Here is a 17,151-nt window from a genome sequence, read left to right on the forward strand (position 1 = left end):
ATACCATCCCCACTGTGAAGCATGGTAGTGGCTTACTGATGTTTTGGGGGGTGTGTGAGCTCTAAAGGCATGGGGAATCTTGTGAAAATTGATGGCAAGATGAATGCAGCATGTTTTCAGAAAATACTGGCAGACAATTTGCATTCTTCTGCATGAAAGCTGTGCATGGGACGCTCTTGGACTTTCCAGCTCGACAATGACCCAAAGCACAAGGCCAAGTTGACCCTCCAGTGGTTACAGCAGAAAAAGGTGAAGGTTCTGGAGTGGTCATCACAGTCTCCTGACCTTAATATCATCGAGCCACTCTGGGGAGATCACAAACATGCGATTCATGCAAGACGACCAAAGACTTAGCATGACCTGGAGGCATTTTGCCAAGACAAATGGGCAGCTATACCACCTGCAAGAATTTGGGGCCTCATAGACAACTATTACAAAAGACTGCACGCTGTCATTGATGCTAAAGGGGGCAATACTAATTAAGAACTAAGGGTATGCAGACTTTTGAACAGGGGTCATTTCATTTTTTTCTTTGTTGCCATGTTTTGTTTTATGATTGTGCCATTCTGTTATAACCTACAGCTGAATATGAATCCCATAAGAAATAAAAGAAATGTGTTTTGCCTGCTCACTCATGTTTTCTTTAAAAATGGTACATATATTACCAATTCTCCAAGGGTATGCAAACTTTTGAGCACAAATGTGTGTGTGTATATATATATATATATATATATATATATATATATATATATATATATATATATATATACATACATACACACACACACATATAAATACTGAATATATAATATGTTCTTAAAACTAAAATGCAACACCATGAATCAAAACAAAACACATTCTTAACCTGAAACTTGCGTAGGTTGATGTGCCCATGGTCTCGAATGATCCTAAAAGACAATTTAATGTGAGAAGCAAATATTAAGCAACCAATGGTCTAATAATTAATCTCACAAACCAATACATGAGTGACCACAAGCAAGATTAATGAGCATTTAAAGTGATAATTCACCCCAAAAAGAAAATTCTATCATCATATTCTTATTCAAAACCATGATTGGTTACAGGACAAGCCAAAATCAATAGTGTTTAGAAGCACTGGAATCAAAGTTGCTTCCTATTATGCCTAACAACACCTCTTAACTGTGGTAATATCACTGTAATACAGTCTCTCATGGCTTATTGTTTAAAGAAATAGTTCACCCAAAAATTTAAATTTTATCATAATTTACTCACCCTCATGCCAACCCAGATATGTGTGACTTTCTTTCTTCAGTAGAACACAAACTAAGGTTTTTAGAAGAATTTCTCAGCTCTTTTGGTCCATACAATGCAAGTGAATGGGTGCCAAAATTTTGAAGTTTCAAACATCACACAAGTCAGCATTATAGTAATCCATTTGACTCCAGTGGTTGAATCAAAGTCTCCAAAAGTGATATGATAGGTGTGGATGAGAAACAGATCAATACTTAAATCCATTTTTACTATAAATTCTCCTCCCTGCTCAGTCAATCTCCACTTTAACTTTCACCTTCTTCTTGTGTTTATGGTGATTCACATTCTTCATGCATATTGCCGCCTACTGGGCATGGAGAAGAATTTCTAGCAAAAATAGACTTAAATATCAATCTGTTTCTCACCCACACCAATCATATCACTTCAGAAGTTATTGATTTCACCACTGGAGTCGTATGGATTACATGTGATTTTTAGTGTCCAAATTTTGGCACCCATTTACTTGCACTGTGAGGACCTACAGAGCTGAAATATTCTTCTAAAAATCTTAATTTGTGTTCTGCAGATGATAGAAAGACATACACATCTGAGATGGCATGAGGGTGAGTCAATTTTGAGATAATTTTCATTTTTGGGTGAACTATCCTTTTAAAGCTGGTTTCACACTGTATGATTTCAGCAGCAATTTGGCAATCTAAAATCAGCTAATTTAAATGGACCGACAATGCAAGAAACCCGTGTTTACATGTGACTTAAAATCGTCTGATTATTCTCTGCTTTTGATGGCAAAAGAAAAACAGGCTGAAAACATAAACATAACGTCAACAGTGTGCCATGGCTTTAACCTGAGATCTCACTGAGATCATATCATAAAGCCTGACAAGCAACAATTGTAAAGGACCGTAAAAAACAACATACAGTGTGCACCCGGCTTTATTTAACCATACTTGGCTTTATGCGATGAGGGCGATGTGTTATTAAAAGAATCTCATCCCTTGTGTGTGTTCAGGGAGAATGAGGTCTGATCTCAGATGTTGTTTTAAGTAGCGAGTCACTGGCCTGTTCAGCCGCTCTGCAGGAGATCTCAGACAACAGCTGTAGCTCCAGCTGACTACAGAACTGAGGTCATGCTCGCACACATACCACAAGCTCTTTACAGGCTGGCCAAGTTAATGCGTATTTACTCAAAGATCTATCACTACTAGAGCTGTCAGTGTGTTTGTGTTTGGACACAGTGAAAATCAGGCATGCTAATCTGTTGCTATGGATTAGGTTACACTGTAGTCACATTCATATGACACACTCGAGTCATAAATGAACTACAGCAAATCAGAATGACATTTCTTATATTTGGTTCAATGAGAATACAGATCCTCAAATGGAGATATAAATATATTTATCTACATGTATACAGTGTACAATTTAACAGATGAGTGTTGCCCCCTATTGGTTGCTCTACGGCAGTACAACAGGTGTGATTTCCAACTTACTTTTTCCTCCTCTGTCTCTCCTTCTGTCTTGAATGATAAATATCCACAACTGCAACCTTAAGTGCTGCAACAATTGACCAAAAAGCTAACAATAACTCTGCACACACCGTGCAGTGATTTTATTCATTTGTGGAGAGCTTTGCAAAAACTATTCTCAATTTATCTCATTTTAATGAAGCATCTCTGAAGCACTGAAAACACTAAATTAACTAAATAAAATCTAAATGAATTGCTTTATTTTAGAAAATAAGTTTATAATACTTAATTTAGACTAATCTCAATCTAATTATTCAATTCATACATTTTTATATTTCCCTAAAGTTGCCTTTTGCTGCAGTGACCTCTTTAGATAATGTGGGTAATTGCACAATTTTGCCATTTTGGCCTTTTGTTCCAGGCAGGTTGGCTCCAGTTTGATTAGGTTATTCAAATGTTTAAATCATGGATATCTGCACCTCACATATTGCTTTAAATTTGGAATCTGAAAAAAAAAAAACAAAAAAAAACAATTAATATTTTTATACATTCTTTCACTTATCCATCACTTTGCTGTACTTCTCATTTGTAAGCCACTTTGGATAAAAACATCTGCTAAATGAATAAATGTAAAATCTTTTGCCTTACACAGAGTTCTTGATATGTTTGATTGATAGATCTTTACTCTGTTTCTTTGGAATGCTCGTTAGTCTTAAATTTTTACAGTTGTCCTTAAGATTTACATCTTAAATAATAATATCCCAACAATAACAATTGGGATTTTCCTGAAAATGTGGTAGTTATTTTACACATTCAAAGGCCAAAAGTAGGGCTGACGATTATTATATTATAATCACGATTTTGCACATTTTAATCATGATTATTAACCACAATTATATCTAAACAATCTGAAAAAGGAAAAGGAAAAATTTTTTTTATAATAATTATTACAGGGCTGCACAATAAAATAAATAAATAAATAAATAAATAAAAACACACAGTTGCCACTGCTTAGATATCAATTCTAAAAGAACAAAAAGCATAAAATTACATTAAACAGTTGCTCTCATGTTGAACAACAAACTAGTAAATTATTACTTTTATAACTAAAATTAAGTCATGTTTTGCTCATGTGTTACTGGCAACAGAAAGATTTACTCTGTAGAGTGTTCACACTTTAGTTCTCTTTTAAGATCCATTACTGAAATTATTTTTACATTATTTTTAATTTTTTACATTATATATATAATATTCCAATATACAATACTAATATATTTCTGTAATAATTTAGCATGCAGGATTGCTATACAGTCTCAAGACATTATTTTGGCAGAAGCCTAATTATTTTATCAAGGAAGATGGTGTGTTATTGTTGTTTCTGTTGACAACAGCTTTGTTCTGCTCCTTCCATACATGGTGAAATGCTCTCATCTCCTCCTCCCCAGTGCCTTGGGGTTACTTAAGATTTGTTTAGAAACTTGACATGGCCAAATAGATTTGGAATAACACAAATGTGCAACTGAAGTAAATATAATGCGCTTTAAATTGAATGTTTTCAGCACACGTTAGTAGCACATTAGTGAAACAGTGATTGGTCAGTGGCAAACTTCTGGAGAGAGTGTGTAGGGTCAGTTGAGGTGAAAATGGACTTCGAAAGAGCTTGTGATTTGGTCTGTCATCCGTAGACAAAGCCTATAATGAAAATTAACCTAATTTGCAACTTTACCTGGCTAATAACTTCTGCTTGCTAGCTCACTAATATCACAGATGATTAGCTTAATTAATGGTGTGAGGCAAAAAACACGATCACGGTTAAAATACAACTAACTGTGCAGCCCTAACCAGAAGTAAAGTAATTTTGTTTTCCAATCAGAAAAGCTTTGTTCTGCGTACAGTAACAGTATACTATCAGAAACAAATGAACTAAAATTTTAACTGGCTTTTTTGTTAAGAATATTTTCTAAGATTTAATGACATCATAAGTAATTCCGTGTCTTAATGCTTAGAAATAAAAATATTGCAGACAAACAGATTTCATTCAAGTAAAGTTTTATTTCAGTAAAACGAGAGAATTGGTAAAGGATCTGAATACTTATGCAAAACACTGCATGTCCTGTCATATTTTGGCATCGTGGTACTTACCATGAAGAAAATCCGAGTCATCATCAACAAAATCAATAGCTTTCAAATCCCATTCAGCATAATTATCAAACTCCTAATTTTAAATAAAGAGAGAAAGAGCATGAGCTGCATAAATAAACCAGTACATTATTTACTGCATAATATTAAAATGGATTGCTTTCCTAATACAACACACTGACGACAGGTAACTCACCTCCATGAAGTCTGCTCGAGCTGGCATGCAACCAGCCATATCTCTGGAGAGCTGAGAGTCAAATGAAGGCCTTGGAGGATCATCTGTGGCTGAAAGAGACCCAAGACAACATTTAACCACTATTAACCTATGAAGGCATTCACTGATATACATTCAGTGTCACGGTTTGAATCTTGTAGACTGATCTGTGAGCGTTTATTTTCCATCTCAGAACCAAAATCAATCAGACAATCACATCTAGTTTTCGTGCAGTATATCTGTCAGCAGCCCCTTTGTGTCTGGCCAAAGTGTGGGCTGATAAATCAGTGCCTGCAGGGTGTTGTTCAACTCATGAAGACAAAAAGAAGCAGTCCCGCTGAACGAACAACAGATTATTACATCAACAGATTTCCTCGGCACAAACGATGGTCTAATTGTGGCTTAACGCTCACTGCCTGAGGCTACAGTTTATCCATGAACTTTTCAACTGTACGTAGTGTTCATTGAGTATGTTAAAGGACATTTACATAACAGTAGCTTGTTCCCTATCACAGAGAATTTTTAATGTTAACAGGTGCTCACATACGCTTAAAGGGAATGGCTGTGTCTGCGGTTTGGGACAGATGCTCTTCCATTTGTCTGAGACTGAGCAGAGTGGAGGAGAAGAGAGGATTGTTGATGAAGTTCTAAATGTAGTGCCCTTCACATTCCTTTTTCGCCTTGGTGCGCAACTGATACGCCACATCCTGCCTACAAAAAAAAAAAAAAAACAGATCACAAGGACATTAGCCTCCAATAGTTTTACTCTCATCAAGAAATTACTATCAAAAATGTCACTGATGAAGGGTTTTTCGATTTTGTCAACAACAACGAAGACAAGACGCGAAGAAAATAAAACTATTATTATAAGATAATAACAGTGCACACACAGGAGAATCATCTAGAAAGAATTGATTCATCTAATCCAATAATCCAGTATGTTGAGGATTTCCGCACTAGAGCTGTGTGAACCGCAGTGTTAATTGATTTTTTTTACATTTTTGGTTTTAGTCATAGTTTTAGTCGTTTGATGAAAATGTCCTTTAAATCAGTCAATATTTCAACATGTCATGTCATTCAATAATTCTAGTCAGTTTTACTCTGACTAAAATGGCATACAATTTTGGTTAACGAAAATAATATAATTTAGTTGATATTATGCGAAATTACAAAAAATGTGGTTCAAACTACAACCTACCAAACTTTAATCAAATGTACAATCATTTAGAAAAAATGTATGAACATGTATCAGAAATATTAAAGATAGTCTACATATATAATACTGTACAACTGTAATAGCATAAAATGAGAATAGCATTAGCTCCTCTTTAGAAGTTAGCCTACTGTATTCAGGATTCTTCATGCTTTAGAGACTTTCATTAATTTTCTGTGTTTAGCCAGTTTAGGATATTGCATTGCGTATAGTGTGTTTTTACGGAAACAAGGAAACAACTTACGCAACTCAATAATGAAAATTCTCTCATCATTTACTCACCCTCATGTCATCCCAGATGTGTATGACTTTCTTTCTTCTGCAGAACACAAATGAAGATTTTTAGAAGAATATTTCAGCTCTGTAGGTCCTCACAATGCAAGTGAATGGTGACCAGAACTCAGAAGGTCCAAAAAGCACATAAAGGCAGCATAAAAGTAATCCATAAGAATCCAGTGGTTCAATCCATGTCTTCAGAAGTGATATGATGGGTGTGGGTGAGAAACAGATCAATATTTAAGTCCTTTTTTACTATAAATTCTCCTCCCTGCCCAGTAGGTGGCGATATGCACGAAGAATGCGAATCACCAAAAACAGAAGTAGAACGTGAAAGTCGAGACTGATAGTAAAAGATTGACTTAAATATTGATCTGTTTCTCACCCAGAGGATATTTATTTCATGTATGGATTACTTTTATGCTGACTTTGAGCTTTTTGCGCCTTCTGAGTTCTGGTCACCATTCACTTGCATTGTATGGACCAACAGAGCCGAAATATTCTTCTAAAAGTCTTCATTTGTGTTCTGCAGAAGAAAGAAAGTCATACACATCTGGGATGGCATGAGGGTGAGTAAATAATGAGAGAATTTTCTTTTTTGGATAAACTATTCCTTTCAAGTTCACCTGTTCATTTACTTTATGTCTGGGCAGATGTAAGTTGTAATAGTACATACAACCTGTACAAGTTGTGGATATTATGATTTATTACATGGCTCTCTGGAATACTCGATTCTGACTGGTCAATCCAGCTGTCAAATATTGCTCTGTAACAACCACCCATCCGGGGATTTAGACATTTCAGACCGCTCATCCGGGTTCTGCGAGCCATCTCTCCTGCTTCTCAGATCACTATGCAATCTCAACACATAAACTAATAAAATATTTTAAACAAAAATCAATGTTTCATGTGCATTTATTTATTTATTTGGCAAGAAGTCTTGTAATATTATGAATATGAGGAGTCAGAAGGTCATTAAAAACACCAACAGAACTCAGATGCAAACCGGAGGTTGATTTCAGCTGTTCAGCTATTTCTTTCTTTTCAAATTACATAATTTCAACGCAAATCAATATTATATGTCCATGTATTTATTTATTTGGTTAGTAATAAGCGGTATAATGTACAGTCAGCTGGTTGTTATTGCAAAATAAACCCCTTCAGGGTGATACAAGACCCCTCCGCTTCGTGTCAATGTCCTGATCACCCTGTTGGGGTTTATTGCGCGATAACAACCAGCTGACTGTACATTATCCCTTACTAATCACATGTATACAAAGGATGTGTTTGAGTGAGGAAATTCACTCATTTTAAAGCAGTTCATTTTGCCAGTGTTCAACACATTCAACTCACGCAGCTCAAGCGGGAATTAGATTCAATTAATCCATATCTAACAGACAGTTTCTTTAGATGTTTCTTCTTCTAAATGCACTGTTAATGTCTTGCAGTATTAATTTTATTTTGTCATGATGTGTCTTATTCGTCACATATTCGCTATTGTTAATGACATTAAAAAACCTTAGTCAACGTATATTTTCGTCATGAATCCGTTGACGAGATTCACACTGGCAGAAAGAGTAGAACGCCGAAAAAATGACTAATATTTGTAAATATGACATGATGAAATATTGACTAGATTTTAAGGACATTTTCGTCAAAAGACTAAAACTATGACTAAACCAAACAAAGTGTGTAAAAAATGAACACTGCTCCAATATGATTCATCTCAGTGTCAGATATTAATGCAAGACCATCCACAGGCAACGATCCAACTGACAACTGAGTTTCAGATTAGAGGGTACAGAAATGACACTGACCAGTTATCGAAACCACAGTCCATGATGGCTTCTAAAAGAGCCACTTTCTCTTGAGCAGTCCAGCCAGGCTCTAAAACAGGAAAATCTGATGTCTAGAAAAGAGCAGATCAAAAGACACATGTAATTTCTGTATGCAGGACTGTATCCAACTAGCTATGCAGGCTAAATGTAAAATTTATTTAGCAAACAGAAATTACCCAATTTTACCAGATTTAAAATAACTATCAAATGATTTAACACAAATCATACATTTAAATCTAATAACTTTTTTCTCATACCATCATTTAGTGATCCAAAGTGCTCTCTTACCATGATTTCATACTTGTGGTCACTCTGGTGCTTTTTATACTCATATCTTCTAGTAAAACACTGTACCAAAAGATAAAAATCACATGCAACACATTTAAGATAAAAAATGACAATAGATATGCACAAAGTACTTGGACACTAAACCCAGTGACCGACCTGCAGACAGAGGAGGAAAGGTGAAGGTCCACATTCTGCACATTTAATGTAGGGCTCCACTAGATATGAAGAGCATATAAGAAGAGTCTTATCGAAAGGATCATCTGTAAACACATAAACATGTATCCACAGAATTAAGTTACACAGGCATTTCAACAGACCTATTTCCTGTATCCAAAATGTATCATGTTAACAACAGTTTCCCACATTAACTGTGTAACTTGATCTTATCCACCACTGATGTCATAAAAACAAAATTAAACAAAATAACAGAAAGATTCTTAATGATTCTTAATGTTTTGTACACCGTTTTAAGCAAGTGGGTCAATGACGTGGTGCTAATTTCTTTGTCTAAATCTATTATTAAAATAAAAAACATAAAAATGCAATTCACACAAAACATTTACTTGAATACATCTCTTCTATGATGAACATGTTGTCAATTCTTGATTTCAAAGTAATTTTGACACTTATGTAAAAATTGTCATGTGGTGCAACTACCCAGAGACAATAAATTAAAAAAAGTTTAATAGATAAAATTCTTGAAAAAACAAAAACAAAATACAAGTAAACATGAGTAGTGCAGAATAATATTTTCTTGTTATTTCTTAAAAAAAAAAAACTGTGGAACAATTGTGTTTTAAACTATGGATTTAGTCCACCAAATCAAAACTCTTGTGATAAAATGATAAAACAGAAGACTCCTTTATAAAAAAATAAAAATAAAAAAATTATATATATATATATATATATATATATATATATATATATATATATATATATATATATATATATACAGTACTGTGCAAAGGTTTTAGGCACTTAAGATGTTTCACAAAAGCATTTGTCTTAAGATGGTTATTTATATTTTCAGCTTTAGTGTGTCAATAGGAAATATAAATGTTAGACTCCCAAACATTATTTTCACAAATAGAAAAGATTAGAATAGAAGAACAGGGAGCCCTGCAACAGATGTCACTGAACATCATGTCAGTCTGAGATTACATAAAGAGACAGAAGCAATTGAGACAGCCTAAATAGATAGAAGAACTGTGGTGAATTCTCCAAGAAGCTTGGGACATCCTATCTGCCAACAACCAAGAAAAACTGTGTCCAGGTGTACCTAGGAGAATTGGTGCTGTTTTAAAGGCAAAGGTGGTCACACTGAATTTTGATTTAGCTTTTTTAATGTTTACTGGACTTTGTATGACATTAAGTGATAAATGAAAACTATTTATGTCATTATTTTTGAAGATATCCTCACTATGCAACATTTATCACAAGTGCCTAAAACTTTTGCACAGTACTGTATATTTTCTTCCCTAAAAAAAAAAAAAAAAAGTGTTTTTAATAAGTTATGCACGCTATCTTGTATTCAAGGAACAAGAAATTATTTTAATACTTTTTACCTGTTGGTTACATTACATGACATTTTTAAAGTCATTATTATTATTATTATTATTATTATTATTATTATTATTATTTTTATTTATTTTTTGTAAAATGCTATTATGAAATTAAAGTGGACAAACAGATTTCATTTTTACAAACTTAACGCGTGTTTTGATTTAAACAACAACTTTCTAATTTTTAACACCAACCTTTTTTGTCAATGATCCACATATTAATCTATTATGCTTACAGCTGTAACAATAACTGTAGTAACTATGGTAAATAATTGGGGGTCACGTGACGCCATGCAAGGAGCAGACGTGTGAGCGACGAGCTCTGCGCACTTTGCTGAATTTTCGATTATTTTCATGTTATAATCTGGTGAAATTTGATACACCCAGTTACACATTTGCCCTTTGTTGCAAAACATGGCAAAGAAGTCAAAATACTCAGGCTCTGGAGACATTAAAAGACAGTTACGTGTTCAGGATGAAAGCCCCGACAGGCCTACAGACCGGGAACTCGATTTGGATGACGCGGCGGGAGGAGGAATCCAGCGTCAGTTGTCCAACATGTCGGTGATGTTGACGAAGATTCTTGCTGACTTGGAGGATCTCGCTGTAATATGTCGATCGATTACGCCTATGGAAATAAAATTCTCTGAGTTAGGTACAAGTGACTGATGTTGAAAAACGAATCGATTTTTTGGAATCTTCGGAGAGGGAATTAACTGCTAATCCGCCCGCGACCAAAGTTGATCTGGAACTTATTCTTGAAAAGCTTGAAGATCTTGAAAATAAAAGCCGCAGGAATAATGTTCGAATTGTTGGAATTCCTGAGCATGAGGAGGGCAGAGATATGGTGAAATTCCTAGACGAGTTTTTCCCGAGTCTGCTCGACATAACAGGCCACAAGCTGGAAATCGAGCGAGCTCACAGAGTCCCTGCTCACAGATCTGCTGAGGGAGATAGGCCCCGATTGATTCTGGCCAGATTTCTGAGATCATCTGATAAAGATCTTGTGTTGCGCCAGGCGAGGAGCAAAGGGAAGCTTTCTTGGAAGAACCATAATATTTTCTTGTTCCCGGACTTTGCGTGTTCGACAAGAGAGAAACGCGATCGGTTCAAGGAATGTAAGAAACTCTTACATCAGAAAAAGATCTCATTTGCTCTGATGTTTCCAGCCAAATTGAGAATAGAATCGAAGGTCGGTCGCAAGGTATTTACATGTCCAAATCTGGCAATGTCTTTTATAGAATCAATGTCTGAGTAAACCATTGGATGTTTCTCATGTGAGTGGGTCTGACTCGCTGTACTTACTCTTGAGGAAGCTGGGTGACATTTTGGGTTTTTTGCATTGGCTCCGCCGAGCGGCTGGAGCTTGTTTTGTGAATAACACTTTTCCTTAAAGAAACTTTTGCATTGATGAAAGATTACTTTTGCATTGAAGTTCCCGGACAGATTGAGAGTGGACACTACAGATGACCGCAAAATATCTACATGCTCACACAAAGGATGTCTTTTATAAAGTTGACGGATTGTGTAAGTCATGGTATATACTTTTATGCGGCCTCTGAGTGAATTGACTCGATCATCCTGGGAACCGGGATGCCGGTTTTGTTTATTTTTGTATTGGTTCCGCCTAGCGGCTGGAGCTTGTTCTATTGAATAACACTCCTTTGGAACAGCTGTGGATTAATCTGTTCGTTTTTCATGCTTATTCCTCCTGCTGGCTGTAGTTTGTTTTGTTGAGTTTTTTTTACTAGACTTTGGAATGATTACGTCATCCGCTGAACTCATAACAGCCGGCTCACGGAACATTCGTTTGTCTGTCCGAGGAATCTGAACGGTTTTATATCAGCTGGAATTTGTTTTGTGGAAGATCACACCTTTGAGACAGCTCTGTGAATGAATCTACACATCCTTTGTGTTCATTCTTCCTATTGACTGGGTTTATTTTACAAAGTATTTTCTGTTATGTAATTCGAGCAATCCGATGGCAAAGTTGTCGTGGGGACTCGTGAGCGTTCATGGACCTTTTGAGTTTAGAGGGATTGTCGCCGGTTGGCGCTGTCATGCGCGGGGTTAATGCGCACGTTTTTCTTTTTTCTGTTTGTTTTGTTCGGGGGGGAAGTTCGGAGGTTGATTGTTTCACTAATGGGGAATGTGGTCTTTATAATTTTGTTTTTGACACACAATTTATTTTTTCTACTATGTCAAAATGTCAAATGTTATTATGAGTGTACTATCTCTCTCCACATGGAATGTGAATGGGTTGGGGCACCCCATAAAAAGAAGGAAGGTTATTACTTTTCTTAAACGTAAGAAATATGATATAGTGTTTCTTCAAGAAACACATCTTTCCCTGCAGGAAGCTGAAAAATTTGGGAAGATATGGGGTGGACATGTTTTCTTTAGTGCTGGCTCAAGTAAGAGCAAGGGAGTCATTATATTGGTAAATAAACATCTACAATTCAAATGTCTCAAACAGATTAAAGATATATTAGGAAGAGTCATTATTGTGAAATTCAAGGGCAAAGGTTGATTTTGGCTAATATTTATGCACCTAACGCTGATGATCAGGGCTTTATATAGATCTTGAAGGGATGCTGCAAACCGCTGGCACCCCTCATGATATAATATTGGGAGGAGACTTTAATCTTTTGATGGACTCAGTCCTTGATCATAGTGAAGCAAAAGTGTGCAAGCCCCCTAAAGCAACACTGACGCTTCACAGGATGTGTAAAAATCTTACAGATATTTGGAGACTTTTGAACCCATCTGGTAGGGACTATACATTTTTTTCATCAGTCCATAAGATTTATTCTAGAATAGATTTTTTTTTATATCCAAATCCCTCATTTCATCTGTTGTTGATTGCTCAGTTGGAAATATCTTAGTCTCAGATCATGCTCTGGTGAGTTTAAAGGTGTTGCCATATACAGAGAAAAAGAAATCATATAGTTGGCGCCTTAATGTGTCCCTTTTGCAAAATCCTGATTTCCAACAAATGTTAAAGACTGAAATCAGTGTTTATATGGAGACCAACTGGTCCTCAGTATCCTCTGTGGGTGTGGCTTGGGAGGCACTTAAGGCAGTTCTTAGGGGTCGGATCATACAGTATGCCTCATTCATTAAAAAATCCAAAGCACAAGAACTTGTGGAGTTGGAAGGAAATATTAAAAGTGCTGAGGCAGAGCTGAAGCGCTGTATGTCATCTGATGGCCTCAGAGAACTGACCCGATTGAAATATAGATATAATACTATTTTGTCATGGAAAGTGGAGTTTTGGTTATTCAGGGCAAGACAGTCATACTTTGAGTCGGGTGACAAAGCAGGAAAACTTTTGACTAGATATATAAAACAGAGAGAGTCTTTTTCTATCATTCCCTCAGTGAAATCTGCTTGTGGTGAAATATTTACCTCGGCTATTGATATTAATAATGCCTTTAAAGAGTTCTATTTTGATCTCTATGGTTCCACGTCTTCATCCACTGATGAAGATATTAGGAACTTTGTGGAACCATTAGATCTCCCTAAACTGACGACTGTGCAAAAAAAAATTATCTTGATTCTGAGATAACCTTGGAGGAGCTTGTTGAGGTAATTAAAGCCTTGCCTACAGGCAAGGCTCCGGGGCCTGATGGCTTTTCTTCTGAGTTTTTCGAATCTTATGCTACAGAACTGGCTCCACTTTTGTTAGAAGTTTATACTGATTCATTAAAGAATGTAAAGCTTCCACCAACCATGACACAAGCCCGGGTCAATCTGATTCTAAAAAAGGACAAAGATCCAAGCGAGTGTAAAAGATACTGCCCAATTTCCCTGATCCAGTTAGATGTAAAAAAAAAATCCAAAATTCTGGCTAATCGATTAAGTAAAGTTATGACATCACTTATACATATAGATCAGGTGGAGTTTATTCGGGGCCGCAGCTCTTCTGATAATATTAGGCGTCTCATCAATATCATGTGGTCAGTAGTGAATGATCAATCTCCGGTTGCTGCCATCTCTCTTGACGCCGAAAAGGCGTTTGATATGGTAGAATGGGATTATCTTTTTAAGATTTTGGAAAGGTATGGGTTTGGGAGTACATTTATTGGTTGGATTAAGTTACTTTATAGACACCCTGTAGCAGCGGTGCAAACAAATTGGTTAATTTTAGATTATTTTACTCTGGATAGGGGCACCCGTCAGGGTTGCCCTCTTTCCCCATTATTGTTCTGTCTTGCCCTGGAACCATTAGCAGCCGCGATAAGAAAGGAGGATGATTTTCCAGGGGTGACGGCGGGAGGTGTGGCGCATAAGCTTCTGCTTTACGCAGATGATATTTTATTATTCGTCTCCGACCCTACTAGATCTATGCCTTGCCTCCACAGAATTATTAACTCCTTTTCCAAATTCTCAGGATACAAAGTCATTTGGTCTAAATCCGAAGCTTTGGCTTTGACAGCGTACTGTCCAGTAATGGCCTTCCAGCCAGGTGCCTTCCAGTGGCCCAAACAGGGAATTAAGTATTTGAGAATTTTATTCCCAGCAAATTTGTCTGATTTAGTCAGAGTTAATTTTGACCCCTTAATAAAAAGGTTTTCGAATGATGTGGACAGATGGGCTTCATTACACTTATCGATGATTGGGAAGGTTAATGTTATTAAAATGAATTGCATTCCAAAATTTAACTACCTGCTACAATCTTTCCCTGTAGATGTCCCCCTCTCTTATTTCAAGCAATTTGATAGCATAGCAAAGTCCTTCATTTGGAATGGTAAATGTCCCAGGTTAAATTTCAGTAAGTTACATAGGCCGATTGACAAAGGTGGGTTAGGCTACCCAAGATTTTATTTTATTATTATGCATTCAGTCTTAGACATTTGGTTCATTGGTCGCTTCCACCGGAGAGAGCTCCTCCCTGGTTTTGTATTGAAAAGGAAGTTCTTGCCCCTATCACTGCAAAGCCTTTCGATTAAACTAAATGGAGAGGTTAAGTCGCACCCCGTTATTTTGCATTTGCACTCGATATGGACAAAAGTGTCCAGAGTGTTTAATTCTGGTATTTATTTAAACGTAACCTCGAGCATATGGCCGAACCCTGAACTATGTATTAATAAGTCCCCTTTCTGTTGGTCAGATTGGATTGTGAGGGGGGTTAATACACTTGATGACCTGTATGAGGGTGGAGTATTGAGATCTTTTGAAAATTTGATTCAACATTTTGGGATTCCCAGATCTCAATTTTACAAGTATTTACAGCTGTACCACCTGCTCTGCTCTGTTTTTGGGAGTAGCATACACCCCCCTAGAGCGGCAGATACTCTGGAAGTGGTGATTGCTGCTTTTGGGAAGGGTCATGAGGCATCAGTGTATTACTCCCTGTTAATTCAGAGTCTGGGGGACGGAGCTTTAAATTCTCTCAAAAGATTGTGGGAGAAAGATTTAATCTTGGTATTGGAGGAGGGAGTGTGGGCAAGGATTCTAAAAAACGTCAAGTCTGCATCTAGAGATGCAAGGGTTTGCCTTATGCAATTTAAGATTTTACATAGATTTTATTGGACCCCCTCTAGATTGTATAGGCTTGGTCTTAAGGACACACCCATCTGCTGGCGATGCCATACTGAAGATGGTGACACCATCCATGTTTTTTGGGGGTGCCTTAAGATCCAAGAATTTTGGCTGAAGGTGCAAAGTTTTGTGTGTGATGTGTTGGGCACTCAGGTGTCGTTCTGCCCCAGACTCTGTATTTTGGGAGATAGGAAGGTCATGGATTTGGTAGATAAGTACATGAAGGACTGGGTTTTGACCAGTGTGATGATTGGTAGGCAGGTTATTTTGAGGAGTTGGAAGTCGGATGGAGCACCCTCATTCCTGGAGTGGTGCGCGGAGATGGGGAGTGTGGCTGCCTTCGAAGAGGGGTCGAGCATTAGGATGGGGATTAGGGAATCTTACAATAAGAAATGGGGCAATTATTTAGCATTTTTGAGGGAATCTCGAGGTGGGGCAGTGGAAGTAGTAATTTAGAGTTTATTTATTTTTTTATTATACTTGATTATTGCATGTTATTTTATGTTGTTGTTTTAGTTTTCTGTGTGTGTGTCTATATTCTATTGACCACAGGGGTGTTCGTGGGGGGGTCAGGGTGGGTTGAGAGTTTGGTAGGGAGAGGGGATATAGTGGGGGTTTAATGTTTAAAGTTTTTGATTCATTATATAGATGTTGTTGTATTTTTTGTGTTCATTTATGAATCAATAAAAATGTTAATAACAAAAACAAAAAAACTATGGTAAATAATTTTTTGCAGAAACTAGCCTTACAAAAAGTTCTGTGGTGGAAGTATGATTCTTATACCCTGGTATTATTTACATGGTACTTTCACGGTACATGAATGCACGTTATTTTGGACATGCAGCTATTTCAGGTGATATTTAAAAATCGACCTACTTCCAAAAGATGCCAGGCGATCCATACTACAGATGATGATGTCTGGATAATTTTTGATCAGACTTTGAGCAGGTTAAATCCAAAAAGCTCCTCGTTTGCAATCGTTTAGCGTGGCTGTGATTTTTACAGCTTTATTGTGATGTATTCGATTAAACCTCATATTTCTGCAGTGATAAATGAAACATTGATCATATGTAGTGCGGTTGTGTTTAATGGCATTGGGAAGGAAAGCTGACTGCTTTTACTACAGTGCCCCTCTGCGGCACCTTTGTGCTCAGTGAAACATCTTTCAAGATAGTTCAACAACAGAGGACCTCTTAATCAGGGCCGTTTCTAGGCATAGATGAACTAGGTGGTCACCTTGGGAGCCACCTGCTGGGAGGGCGCCAAAGAGGAGGCCTGTGCCATACCCTACACCGATGGGGGCCAATAGGGATCTCGCCTAGGGTGCCAGAATGGTCTGAAACGGTACTGCTCATAA

The 17,151-nt window shown here is 36.8% G+C and overlaps 1 pseudogene; it reads right to left on the reverse strand.

The window, feature by feature from the left end:
* The window catches only part of LOC127429690 (transcriptional adapter 2-alpha-like), a 31,653-nt pseudogene extending 14,958 nt beyond the window's left edge, over window positions 1-16,695 (reverse strand).
* Window positions 16,696-17,151: the final 456 nt, after the last annotated feature.

This window comes from Myxocyprinus asiaticus, chromosome 39, assembly GCF_019703515.2.
Source record: "Myxocyprinus asiaticus isolate MX2 ecotype Aquarium Trade chromosome 39, UBuf_Myxa_2, whole genome shotgun sequence".
In the NCBI taxonomy this organism is placed as follows: Eukaryota; Metazoa; Chordata; class Actinopteri; order Cypriniformes; family Catostomidae; genus Myxocyprinus; species Myxocyprinus asiaticus.